The sequence below is a fragment of the Ornithodoros turicata genome, unplaced genomic scaffold, assembly GCF_037126465.1.
Source record: "Ornithodoros turicata isolate Travis unplaced genomic scaffold, ASM3712646v1 Chromosome33, whole genome shotgun sequence".
NCBI lineage: Eukaryota > Metazoa > Arthropoda > Arachnida > Ixodida > Argasidae > Ornithodoros > Ornithodoros turicata.
In genome coordinates this window covers 1,300,278-1,312,394 of record NW_026999359.1, presented here as the reverse complement: position 1 = coordinate 1,312,394, position 12,117 = coordinate 1,300,278, and the positions used below count along the sequence as shown (strand labels likewise).

Genomic DNA, 12,117 nt, shown 5'->3' with positions numbered 1-12,117 from the left:
TAGGTAGCGTCACAGCCCCGGGTGTCACCCAGCTTGAGTACAAATACTTGCTGGCGAATGACATAGCTCACTATCCGGACAAGCAAGCTGCTTTGAAAAAAACCCTACACCCAAAATAGCCACATATGAAAAAAAACAAAACAAAAAAAAACGCTTTATGTGCGGCAATCGCGTGCTGTCAAAGATCACGTGCCTGGCTTCAATCCAGGGGTACACGCCTGCAATGCTTTGCATAGACGTCATCATGGGAGAACGAAGGTTTGCAAGCGGACGACAATGCTGGTGGGTGACGTTATAGTATCCTGCTCCAGACGAACCATCGTAGTATGGAACTATTATTTTTTCTTTTGCTCTTCCCATTTCGGTCTGGGTGTGCTAGTGTCATCATTTACCAACTACCAGCGCAAAACGAATGGGTTTGTTGTATTCGGCATAGAGGAGGTGCTTCGTGTTCGCTCACGTTTCTGTTTTTCTTTTTTTCGAATCCCTGCGCAGTCTCCCTTTAACCTAACTCAACCGTACCATGTGTACAAGTGTTATTGCATGGTGGTATAGTGGAACTATTTGGCATTCCATTACTGCATTTATAATGAGTAATGTGTCGTGCTTATCTCTGTGCCGTCGTTCGCGATGGCATCCGCAAACCAAATTTAAAACCATTCGGATAACCTACACTTACAAAGTACTTTGACGGCACTCAATCAGCCTTGTTTCCAGTTGCATCCTACTTTACGCAAGTTCACGTTATAGCTCTTGTAGCACAGTTTCAACAATTACACACACAAGTGGCAAAGGAGCATCAATGTGTTATAGAATCACATAGTTCACAATTCTGAGCAGTTCTGCAACAGTGTCTCAATGCAGGGAATATTGAAAACAAGACAGCGGCAGCAGTCGCTTAGTCGAATCGAAGTAACGTGCACGACAAGACCAGGCAATCTTGAGCAGATGAACGCCACCTCAAGGATATTTTGCACAGGCAGCATCTTCGTCGTAATGACTGTCTGGTAGGTTCCAATTACGACGGGCCAGCGCCTTTATCTCGCTGTATTTCCTTCCACATTGCTCGAAGAAGCACAGCTGTAGGAAGAAAAGGAGAAACGGACGGTTGTTTAGAACAGAAAGCTGAGCGATTTTGTACTTTGATGACATTCCGTTGACTTGTGACAATTCATGCGTAAGCCAGACGGGGAGGTGCGTTAATGATAGGCTTATTTAACATGCTACTTGTCTGAAATCAGGGGCAGGAAGCAGTTTTGCGCTACACTGAGGAGCATGTGGCTACTGGCCTCTGCTAGAGAGCACTCGGGTTTTCGCCAGATAGAACGGTGAGCGCACCAGAGCGATATTCGAAGCTCTCAAGATCCGTGGCAGAAAAGAAAGCCGTGTCAGTGCTCTTTGCATTGAACTTCAATTACGAGAGATTGCTTATCTAAACGCGTCTCATGTGTAGCCACTGTGCTTGTATTCCCTTCTTCCCCTCCCATTTCCCTTTTCTTTTGCTGCGGTGCATAGCATAAACTTCAGCTGTTACTCAGCGCCTATGTTGTGTGGTTCTTCCTTCGTCTCGATGGTTGCTGCGCTGTGTTGCTGCGTTCATTAAACAGACCGGCTTGGAAGTACAGATAGATGAACCCATGGAAGTACAGATAGATGAACACCTGTGTCCGGATCCAGGTCGTGGTGCAAGAACATGAATCGTAAGAGACTTATTCAACTTTAGACCTGTCGTCATTTCAGCTGAGTCGTTCGTCACGGCACGCGAATTCTGTTTTTTTTTTTTTTCGGCAAAAATAAACTTTCATATGACATACGTAGACCTGTACATGAAGACATGCGAGGTTGTCCAAACTATTTGGATAGCGAATTACTTTTCCTAGTGTATTGTGGAAACACAGCACTATTTGAATACAATATGCATCTCCGCGGCTATATGAAGCATTTTTATTTCATGCCACGCAACCAGGGAGTGCGACGGGAAACAGATGCTAAAACGATAAACGGTATCTACCTGAATTCCATAGGAAACGAAAATAAAGAGAGAAACAATAATGGCTCCGTTACTAATACCAGAAACAGAAACAAAAAAATATATTTGCATTCGTCTTACGAAAATCGGAAACCAACGAGAACGAAACCCGACACCGAAAGAGCAGAGACACAAAAACAGACGAAATATCTTCTGCAGGAACGGAAATCGAATCACCAAATCACCATTATTAAATTAATCACCAAAAAACGAAAACAGTAAGGAACACAATAAGCGGATTGGATTGGATAAAATTGGATTACGGTGTCGCCCCGCTGGTCGCGTGACGGCAAAGTGGCGGTCCTGATGGCCAGGACAGATATTGATGAATAAAGGTGTGGGGCAGGAGGCGTGCTACCAAAGCCGACTTTTATTGAAGTTAAAGACGTTGTTAGCACTACGAGTTCAGGTTGGTAAAGGACCGAATTAAAGAGCTCGTAGATGTTGATGCGTCGATGCCGGCTGATGAACGCTCGTGGCCTCGCCGATCGCCTTTATGGATGCAACGATGAAAGCGATCAAAGTTCAGAGGTAGTGACGACAACGCTTATGATGCTCATACAATATTATTTTCAGTAACTCTTACTGTACTAAGTGTTACTTTCAGTAACACTCCACATAACGGAAAATGTCGCTTTCATGAAGGCCAACTAAATCATACGAATAGACGTAAGAAGGAAAGGGCAGGGAGGAAGATCGAAAGGGAGCAAAGGAGCTGAACGGCTCTGTGGGCGGCCGCAGGAAGCCATACTGAAGCAGCCGGGGGAGCGTAGCGTATTTTTAGCTGGTGAAAGCAGGCGCAGACTCTGAAAACAACTGGCAACGCTTGCTCCGGAGCTTCCGTTGGCTACAGATTTTGTCACAGTGCGCTTCAGTCGAAGCTCCTAGCCAAGGCTAGTCGAGGCAGTTGCGTTGATGTGGCGGTGGCGGGGCTGTCTGGGATGTGGCATCCACCCATCGAGATTCAAACTTGTTCGACCGCGTTCTGGCGGTAGTGGATGGTTCTGCTGATCATTTTCGAACTTCCGTTTCGCTGAGCCTCTCATTATTGTTATATTCAGCCTTAGCTTCTTAGTATTTCTCTTAAATATATTGAGCAACCAGGCTGTACTGAAAAAATGTTGTTACATGTATTGCGCGTGTTCTCAGCAAGCAACCAAGATCCCACGAAGGTCCTCAGGTAGCACAGAATATTAACCCACAAAGGCGAAGCGTTGTCAGGATTTTCCCCATATTGGCTGAAACTTGACACAAGGGCTCCATATTGCCAAGTGCGAGCCAGTAATGGGGAAAATGTCGACAATATGGGATAACATTGCAAAGATTCAACCAATATGGTGAAAATGTCTGCAACATTCCCCATATTACCCGTGTGCACCCCCTATTGGCTGAAAATGCAGAAAATGCGTATTGGTACCTATACCAAATGCCGAAGTAGCACGGCAAGATCGGACGTTGAAGCGTGTGAAATGCACTACTCAATGTGTTGTTACATTCAATAACTCCCCGTAGACTATTAACGTTGCTCGAAACAACATATCTAGCAATGTCACTGTAAGATGCACCGGATCTCTGCTTGTATACCTGCTGTAAAGAGTCATCATTTCACTTGCATTGCTTCGCGATGCCAATCGGTCGTAACCGCAAAACAAAAAGAAACGTTTCAAACATCATTTCAGCAAAATCACGCTAATTATACAAGGGCGTAAGACGTTTGTAGCGGTGACGACGATGGATGTGCCTTTGCAATGTCGCTACACCTGCATCCAGTCAACGTATGCCAACAATTCTGACAGCGTCAGTTCCTGTCAAATACTGTGTTTTCAATTCAGGCTGTGAGCTCTACTGTGATTACCTGCTATCTAGAGCTGTAAGGCCATTCATCTGTTTCTTTATGGATGCTACGTAAATGCTTTGCAATGCGAGCAACACGCGAATACTATTTATTCACGCTATATCGGAAGCTCAGACAAGGTATTTCTGCTTTCTCCCAGCTCCATCGAAATACTACTCAGTAAAAATAAGACTGACAGTAAAAAAGAAATTGTATAAACGTCCAACGCATGTGTATATCTAAGACGACATCCCGGTGACATTCGAGCGACGTTCAATCAGTGCTTATATCTTGGATAGTCCAGGAACTTCCCCAGGATATATGAACTGCGGCTTATACATCGGAATGCAAGCATGCAGAGCGCGATAATCTGTAGGCGTACCTGAGACATGTGTTGTTTACTGCACCCTTAAAAAAATGGTGTACTTTAACTCATTTTTCTTGCCACATGTATAACTCCCTTTTGGAGAGTACAATCACTCTCAACAAAGGAGTTACTCCCTTAATTCCTACCGGAGAGTAATATTACTCTCCAGTAAGGCGTTAGAGCGTATCCCCACTCCCTACAGGTTGTGAGGAGACTCCCTTATTGAGAGTAATTGTACTGCCCAAAAGCGAGTGATATATGCTACAAGGAAAAGAGTTAAAGAACACTCTTTTCTTAACAGTGTGGGATCACAAGGATATCCGGATATTCATGACGTTCGTGACCAGGTAGACATGTTCCAGGGATAATAATGAAAGAGGTAGATTTCGTTGAATCTGAACAACAAAGAATACGAAGACAACAGATGACTCAAACCAGCAGTGAAGCTTTAATGCGAGGGTACCGCGAAAAGTGGAGCGTGGAATAACGTTGTCTCCTGCAAGGCTCGCAACCGTAGCAATCCTAAGCAGTCAGAGCTAGATTCTTTTCTTTTCTTTTTTTTGTTACAGTTTTCTTCCCCACTTCGTTCTGTTTGTCCCGGTTTAGTACGTAACAGGAGAGCTTCAGGTAATTGTGCTTGTTGATTTTGCGAATGCGTTGCAACTGACAACTTAATGGGATAAATATCCTCGCGGCACTCGGCTCCCCAACGGGGAGTAACACGACACATGAGCTACGTGGACTGGGGACAGACCCGCTTACAGCCACAAATGTAGAACCGAGAACCGTGGCAGTCGTACGACTTTGCTATTGCTGAAGTGGTCGAACGTTTGGGACTGATTTCGAGTACTAAAAAGGGATTAGCAAAAGTTAAACTCATAAATGAAATGATAAAATAACAGAAGGTTAGAATAGACAAATTGGAATACTAAGGGGGAATCAAGAGGGACTTACGAAGGAACTACTCCTAAATTCGCACTTACTATGCTAATTAATTAATTTATTCTATCTTTCAACACCATACAAAGTAGAATATCTTTTATGCTTTAGCATTACAATTCCCGAGTTCTAAAACCGTGATGTGATGTGTGAAGGGCCGGAGGAAAACCTTTCCGCTCCCTTCCTTATTCAATACCGGCATGCCTTGCAAGCACAATGGAAGATGGAATACCTCTCTACGGCAGCAAGGCCAGGGGAGGGGGGGGGGGGGAGAATGCGGCCGCCCTTGTTGTGGCTTTGCAGTTACTGAGAGTGATTCTTAGGGGTGGATAGGTGTGGGTAGAGGTGGATAGCGTTGCGTAGTGGTAGTGGGTGCACGGTGTGTCCGCGATAAGCGAAAAAACAAGAGAACACGCGCATTCCGCCGCATTAATTATGCATTCATTAATCCTACTTCGAATTTCGCAGTGAACCCGTTCCCTGGGATAGCAGAATTTTGTAGCTGAAATTTCTTGTGTAAATAGTGCATACGTAATTCACTTGTTTTAGAAACTGCCAGTGGTCACACGCACGCGCACAAATTGTTCATCAATGTACTTGTTTCATGTATTTACTGTTTATTTTCACAGGTGCCTACAGTATCTTGAATGGGGTGATGGAGGTGATGGGTGAATGGGTGATGGTGATCTGCTTGCTAAGTTGTGATTGTGAGATCATCCCATCAGCTTGGTCTCAGTAAACTCAATAACTCAGTCTCAGTATCAACTACGTGGTATTATAATACGTGGTATTATAGTATTATACGAGTATTTGGCATTTTTGCGTAGCACAGCCGCTTTTAACACAGCCAGGAGCGTGGTAGCGCACGAGTGCTATCCTGAGGGTTGTGTTACATATCCATCAACTCTATATTTAGATATGTTTTGAATGTATGCTAGTCGAATGAAGATTGAAGGACAGACCGAGCTCTGGAAGGGATGACGTTTTTAAGACACTTGAAACGGGTGCGTGAGCTGCAAGCTGCGTCATCGGAGATGAAACAGGCACTTCTCTCTATAGACATCAAGAAGCTAAGTGTCTGCGTCGTGTCTGTCTGTGTCTAAGCGTGCGTCCTTTGGGTTGTTTTTGGCACTTCGATTAATATTGTGGCATCAATGTCCTATAGTGACACCATAAAGCATTGAAGAGTGTTTGACGGAATGCCGAATGGTGCAGCCAGTTTTCACGAAAGATTCTGGTGCTTTCTGTCAATCTATCCGGTCATAGCGTAGCTAATAAAGTTGGTTGTCGAATTATAAGATAAAAGTGCACGTACCTCATGGTCGTCGTCGAAGCATGCTTGTCCGGACTGAAAGGCAATAACGAAATGTTAATCAGTTTTGTGACGCTCTCGTACATTTGCATCAGTTCATAGCACACAGAAAGGTACAAAGGGAAATGTTTTTATTTTACAGAATAACATTTTCTGTGCCCCATAGTTTGATGGATACATAATCATACAAAGTTCGGCACCAACCCCTGATGTGAGAACAGATAGGAAATCGACCATCGCATTTGTTCCCTTTAGGACGCTACGCTACGTCACCCTACGCTGCATGACGATACGTCATCCGTAGACGTCTCACTGACGGAGGTGTCTGCCGTGGCCATGGCCGTCATATCTCGCACAGTGAGCTTCAACATAGTTACACACTAGTACCCCGCCTAATGTAAAACTTGGCATATGGGTTCACGTAGGAGCAAATGTACCCTGCTTAAATTGGGGTATGTAGTTATTCATTCAAAATATCCTGGCACAGCGTCGATGTATTGTGTGCACCGGACTGTATTGAAAAAGCGTTCTGTTCGGCATGGCCCAGAACAGTTCTCAGCACCCCCTCAAGGTTTTGCCAGGATTTTCCCCATATTGCATTAAACTTGGCAATAGGGGCCCCATATTGCCAGGCTTGAGCCGTTAACAGGGAAGTGTCGCTAATATCGCCCTCTATTGCAAGTGTGCAACCCGTTCTAACGTTATTCTCTGGTATGTAAAGCAGCACATAAAAGTATTGTGTTCTGTTTTCTAAAAGCGCTCTGAAAAGTTGACAGGGCAACAGCCAAAAGACAGCAGCAGATTCGTTCAAACGGCACGATTGTTATGACCCAGCAGGAAAACACTGATCATATACTATCGCCGTGTTCCGCGCATGGTGTTCGTCGCATCGCTAATGACAAGAACGGTGCAGCGGAACTAGACGCCATATAACAATGGCACGGGGAAAGAATCCGCGCCGGTTACGCTGTATTGCGCTCTTCCAACATTTTCACATTATTGCAGCCTCTGCCAACGCCTCTTAGCTACAGAAAGTCTGCTTATTACCTCCTCTCCCTTCTCTACGTGGTCATATATAGCCCGTCTGATTGCGGCTCGCCCTTTTACGAATCCAGAAACTCCGAAATGATTGCAACTAACTTGGAACCTGTAGAGACGAATGTGTAGATATAAAGTAGAACACATTCCACAAAATTAGTCACAAGAAAAATATGGGACAGTTTTGAGCTTTATTTTAAAGTATTCCCATTTAGTACGCCTGGACTGCTCGCAGACGTTAGTGCTTCATGCCGTGGTTACGACAGCTGAGAGCTTTGATTTGATGTGTTTGGGTTAGCGCAGGGAACAGTGGTAAGAAGTTTCTATAGAACGAAAGAAAATGATGTTCACAAAGATGCTGGTATGCTAGGCTTACAATGAGGATGTGAGGGATTGAGTTATTCCCCACAGTGACTGCATTCGGGAGGGTCTTCTTCCCGTAAGAGATATCCGTGTGTTAAATAGATGTGTCGCAGGCGGAGCCGACAGGATAGCTCTTCATACCGTTGATTGGATGCAGATGGAGGAGTGTATCCTGGGTTTTATAATGTGTAATGTGCTCCTTGTCAGTTGGTTCCAAAAGCTCTGCCAGTGTCTGCTGCTTTTTAAACATAGACTTTTGATGGAATGTCGAAGGGCGTTATGTCGTTTCTTAGGGCAGCAGGAGCTGCTCGATCGGCCATTTCCGGGTATACCAAGATGGCTGGGTACCCAGCAGAAAAGTAACCGATAACCCCTTTAGATACAGTGCGTGCTAGCCTCTTTGCACCATGGACAACATTGGCTGTGTCTATTGGCTGTGTCTATGAATGACACAGGTAGTCTGTAAGCAACTTAAAGAATCTGTGTATATGCCTGATGATTTGATTTTGTAAGATATAATTAAGGGCTAAAATTATGGCATACACTTTGCTGTGAAGACAGACATGGTTACCTTCAAACGACGTGACCTTACAACAGTGCCAGTGACCATACCTCGGTCTTTGAACCATCCGTGTACAGCTCTACATGGCCGCCAAAGCTATTCTTTAGCACATCAAATTCCTGTTGCAGTATTGTGTTTCACAGTTTCACGTTTGCTGTATCTGAAGAGGTACATGTTCCATTTTGGAGGGCGCTGCCACGGATATTTTTTTTTTTTACTTCACTCAAGGATGATAGAGTTGTACTCTGGAAAGCTACAGTGATCAACTGCTTGTTACATTAGAATGCTAAAAGAAGGCACAGCTGAAGGCCTGTTCAAGAAATTGAGTACCTGAATTGTGTACCTTTCACACATTGATAGGCATGGTTCTGGGGGTGCACCCTGATTCTTAATACATATGAAGCAGCCAGGTAAAACCCGCGTTGCTCTAAGGACCACTGATTTGTTTCTATGTTTGTTCTATGTTTCTATGTGTTGGCGAAGTTCTGAAATCTCCGTTAACTAAACGTAGTCCTCTGCGTTGTACTGGATCCACTGTGACGGCCGTGTGAACCGTGCACAGAAAATTCATAATCCAATTTGGAAAAAACAGTGAAGACGTATATCTCTTTAGTGTTTCACAATCTGGATTGGCTACCGCTTCGGAAAACACTATTCTGACTATCACGCCACGACCACGGTTGAGCAGGCTTTATCCATCTAGGTAGTGTTCACTCAGCCCTGTGCACTTACAGTCTGCGGAGCCTTGCATGGACCAAGGAAGCGGGTATGATGTATAATGTCATACGCCGAAATCCCACACTGCGTGGTACATGATTGGCTCACTGCAGAGACTTTGCCCTAGAACGGTGACAGACGAGATGTGTATTCATCACTCACCATATCATTGTCACACATCCAACATGAAAATGACACCCATGAGCATTTTCAGTAAAGTTTCAGAATCAAAAGCATTTGATGAATTTTTATGGAGCCCTTATTTAGACTGAACTATAACGTTTTATTTTTAGTTTACTAGCGCCAGGAGCTCACGCAGCGCCTCACGCCAGACGCGTGCGTCGGATCAAGCCTGAAATGAAATACATGTGATCATCCCTACGGCTATGAGTCTTTCTTACTCAACACCTTATGTGGCACAGTTGTGTGGAGTTTAAAAGAGTATTCTACTTTCGGCATGGATATGAGGACGGTTCTTGCCGAAGTCCGCCTAACACGCAAGGAAATTCGTCTGCCTCGACGCCACAGGTGCAGCGTCCAACGTTGCTCCATAGACGAAAACGTGCTGGGAGAAGGCAATGCATTTAGGACAGGTCCTGGTCGCACGTCACAGCAAATGTCAACCCACACGTGACCATAAATGTGGCCGCACCAGTGATCGTTTGTAAACAGTCCGTTTACTCTTTTTGTGCACTGTTCCGGGCGTCTTTCGACCTCGGTAGTTATATTCACCCGATACATGACACCCGTTTTCTACATGAGGTCTTAAACTGCGGGGAAATCTGCTACTATGTCTGGGAAGAAGCATCGTATAGTGGACGTTGGCAAAATACGTTCGTCTTCTGGCTTGAAGCGAATCGGAATATGTCGAGAAGCGCTAAAACGACATGACCTCAAAATGATGTTGTCAATGCTATGACGCCACGCTTAATCTTGCTTCACGCGTGTTTCCTAACGTGGTGTCTAAGCAGAGACCTCGTATTTTCCACTTTCTGGGCTTCTATCAAACGCACACAGAGGACACATCTTTCAGCTGATATAGCTGAAACGGTGTTGTAGCTGAAACCGGTAGTACTCCCATATAAATGAATCGTGCTTTTCCTAAAGTGCCTTCAGGTGTAGTAAATAATGAACCGTTTAGTGCTGAGACCGAAATAGCACTGACATACTTGAGTTGAGGAAAAAATGTATACACGCCAGGAGTTTTGTTTCTCAGCGAGGTCAAGGATCCGCCTGAGGTAGACTACTTGCTTTGTGAGTGGCGTATTCATCGTGTCAGTAAAGTATCACTAATCATACGTGAATGTGAACACCCTGGCAACCACTCCACTAGGTTTGCCTTAAACCTGAGTGTAGGATCTATTCTTTGGTTCTATCAAGAAGCGGTCCGTCCGTAGTACCAGAGTACCTCATCACTAATAGTCTGCTGCTGAGACGCTTGGAGCTCGCACAATACTAATCAATCATTAATACTATCGACCGCCATTAAAAACGTTAATGCCGTCAATTCTTCTGGCCACTTGCGTCACTTCTTTGGTCACGCGCGAACCAATTTCCTTGGAAATGCGGTTACCGGAAAATGAAAAACAACGTATTGTCATGGAAAAAAGTTTAAAGCCATTCTAAGAATCGAAAAAAAAATCGCTGTATTACTTGGCCGCACTACGACCTCGTCTACATTTTCATAATCTAAACAATACGAAAATACCAAGTATATGATATTTTTTTCACGTAGTGATGCTTACCGCTCTCCTTCCATACATAGTAGCGCTCGTCTTACAGAATTCATCTATGCGGAATCCCACTACTCCTGAAAATGTAGGCGCGTTTTTCGTGTCTGTCGTTGTGTGGCATAGGCTTCTATTCAAGTCCTCCCTGTAAATAAACAGGTGTAGTCCTAGATATTGTGCGCGTCTAATAGATATCCATTTTAATCCACGGGATATTTCAGGGATGTACTATAAACATGTATATCCCATCCACATGTCTGAGCACGTCTAATGGACGGAAATACTGGACGTTTGTGACATCCATCAGAATAAAAAATCTCCGCATATGACACAGCACATTTAATGTCAGTCGCGAAAGACCTCAGCGATTTGTATCCGCCCAAAAAAGTTACCACCTTCATCGGCTTGCTTTGAATCCGCTATCTTGGAATCTACCGACTCATCCGCCGAGAGAAGCCATTATGAAACATGACCCTTACTTATATGCAGGGATGAGATGTTGGTAGCACTGTTCAAGATGTTCGTCATCACATACATCCTCCTTCGCTATGCTGCAAAACGAGAGTCATATGGTCATGTGAGTTTATCGACTGCCTCAGAGACTTCGTGGCGCACATGCGGCAATCTCCAACTGCTGCAAGCGTACAATACTTTCACATACATTTAGATCACCTTGCTGAAGAAAACGACTTGGAAACAACGGCAATCCGGAAATGCTCAGCGCAGCGAAATACTTTTGTGCATTTTTCTTCCTTTTCAAATATTTTCGATTTCTTCCTGCGCACATGATACTGTGATGATGCGTCCACCTGTGCGTTGACGCGCGTTCACTTAGTTCTGTTATACTCTCTAGTTCAAATCTAATTCTTACTCTCTCCGAACTGCCGAGACAGACTTCATCCGTCTCTTAGTTCGCCGGCAAAAAGCAAAGAAGCATGAAAGCAAAACGCACAAGGCTATCTTCCGACAGCAGCAGCATACTGTGAACTCCTTCGGTCGACTTTGCCGCTAGGGGCGCAACCTTTTTTTCTTTTTGCATCGCAGTCGTGCGCAGCCAACCCTCCCCCTGCGCCGGCAATTACCTCATGCATATAGTACATGGGTGTACACTTGAAAATATTTTGTGTTTCTGCCATTCTGTAACGTGAATTACAGATGGTACCGACAATGCTGATAATATGGACTGCCTATGACTCCCCTGCTCACGCCAGTATGTCGTACTGACA

The 12,117-nt window shown here is 44.5% G+C and overlaps 2 long non-coding RNA genes across 2 annotated transcripts; both read right to left on the bottom strand.

The window, feature by feature from the left end:
• Nucleotides 1-786: 786 nt before the first annotated feature.
• Nucleotides 787-9,207, bottom strand: LOC135373859 (uncharacterized). Its single transcript, XR_010416621.1, has 3 exons — nucleotides 9,177-9,207; nucleotides 6,485-6,517; nucleotides 787-1,080 (listed from the first exon to the last, which is right to left on the bottom strand). It is a non-coding gene; the product is annotated as an uncharacterized LOC135373859 (long non-coding RNA).
• Nucleotides 9,208-9,233: 26 nt separating this feature from the next.
• Nucleotides 9,234-11,394, bottom strand: LOC135373860 (uncharacterized). The gene is made up of 3 exons (XR_010416622.1): nucleotides 11,371-11,394; nucleotides 10,907-11,036; nucleotides 9,234-9,284 (listed from the first exon to the last, which is right to left on the bottom strand). It is a non-coding gene; the product is annotated as an uncharacterized LOC135373860 (long non-coding RNA).
• Nucleotides 11,395-12,117: the final 723 nt, after the last annotated feature.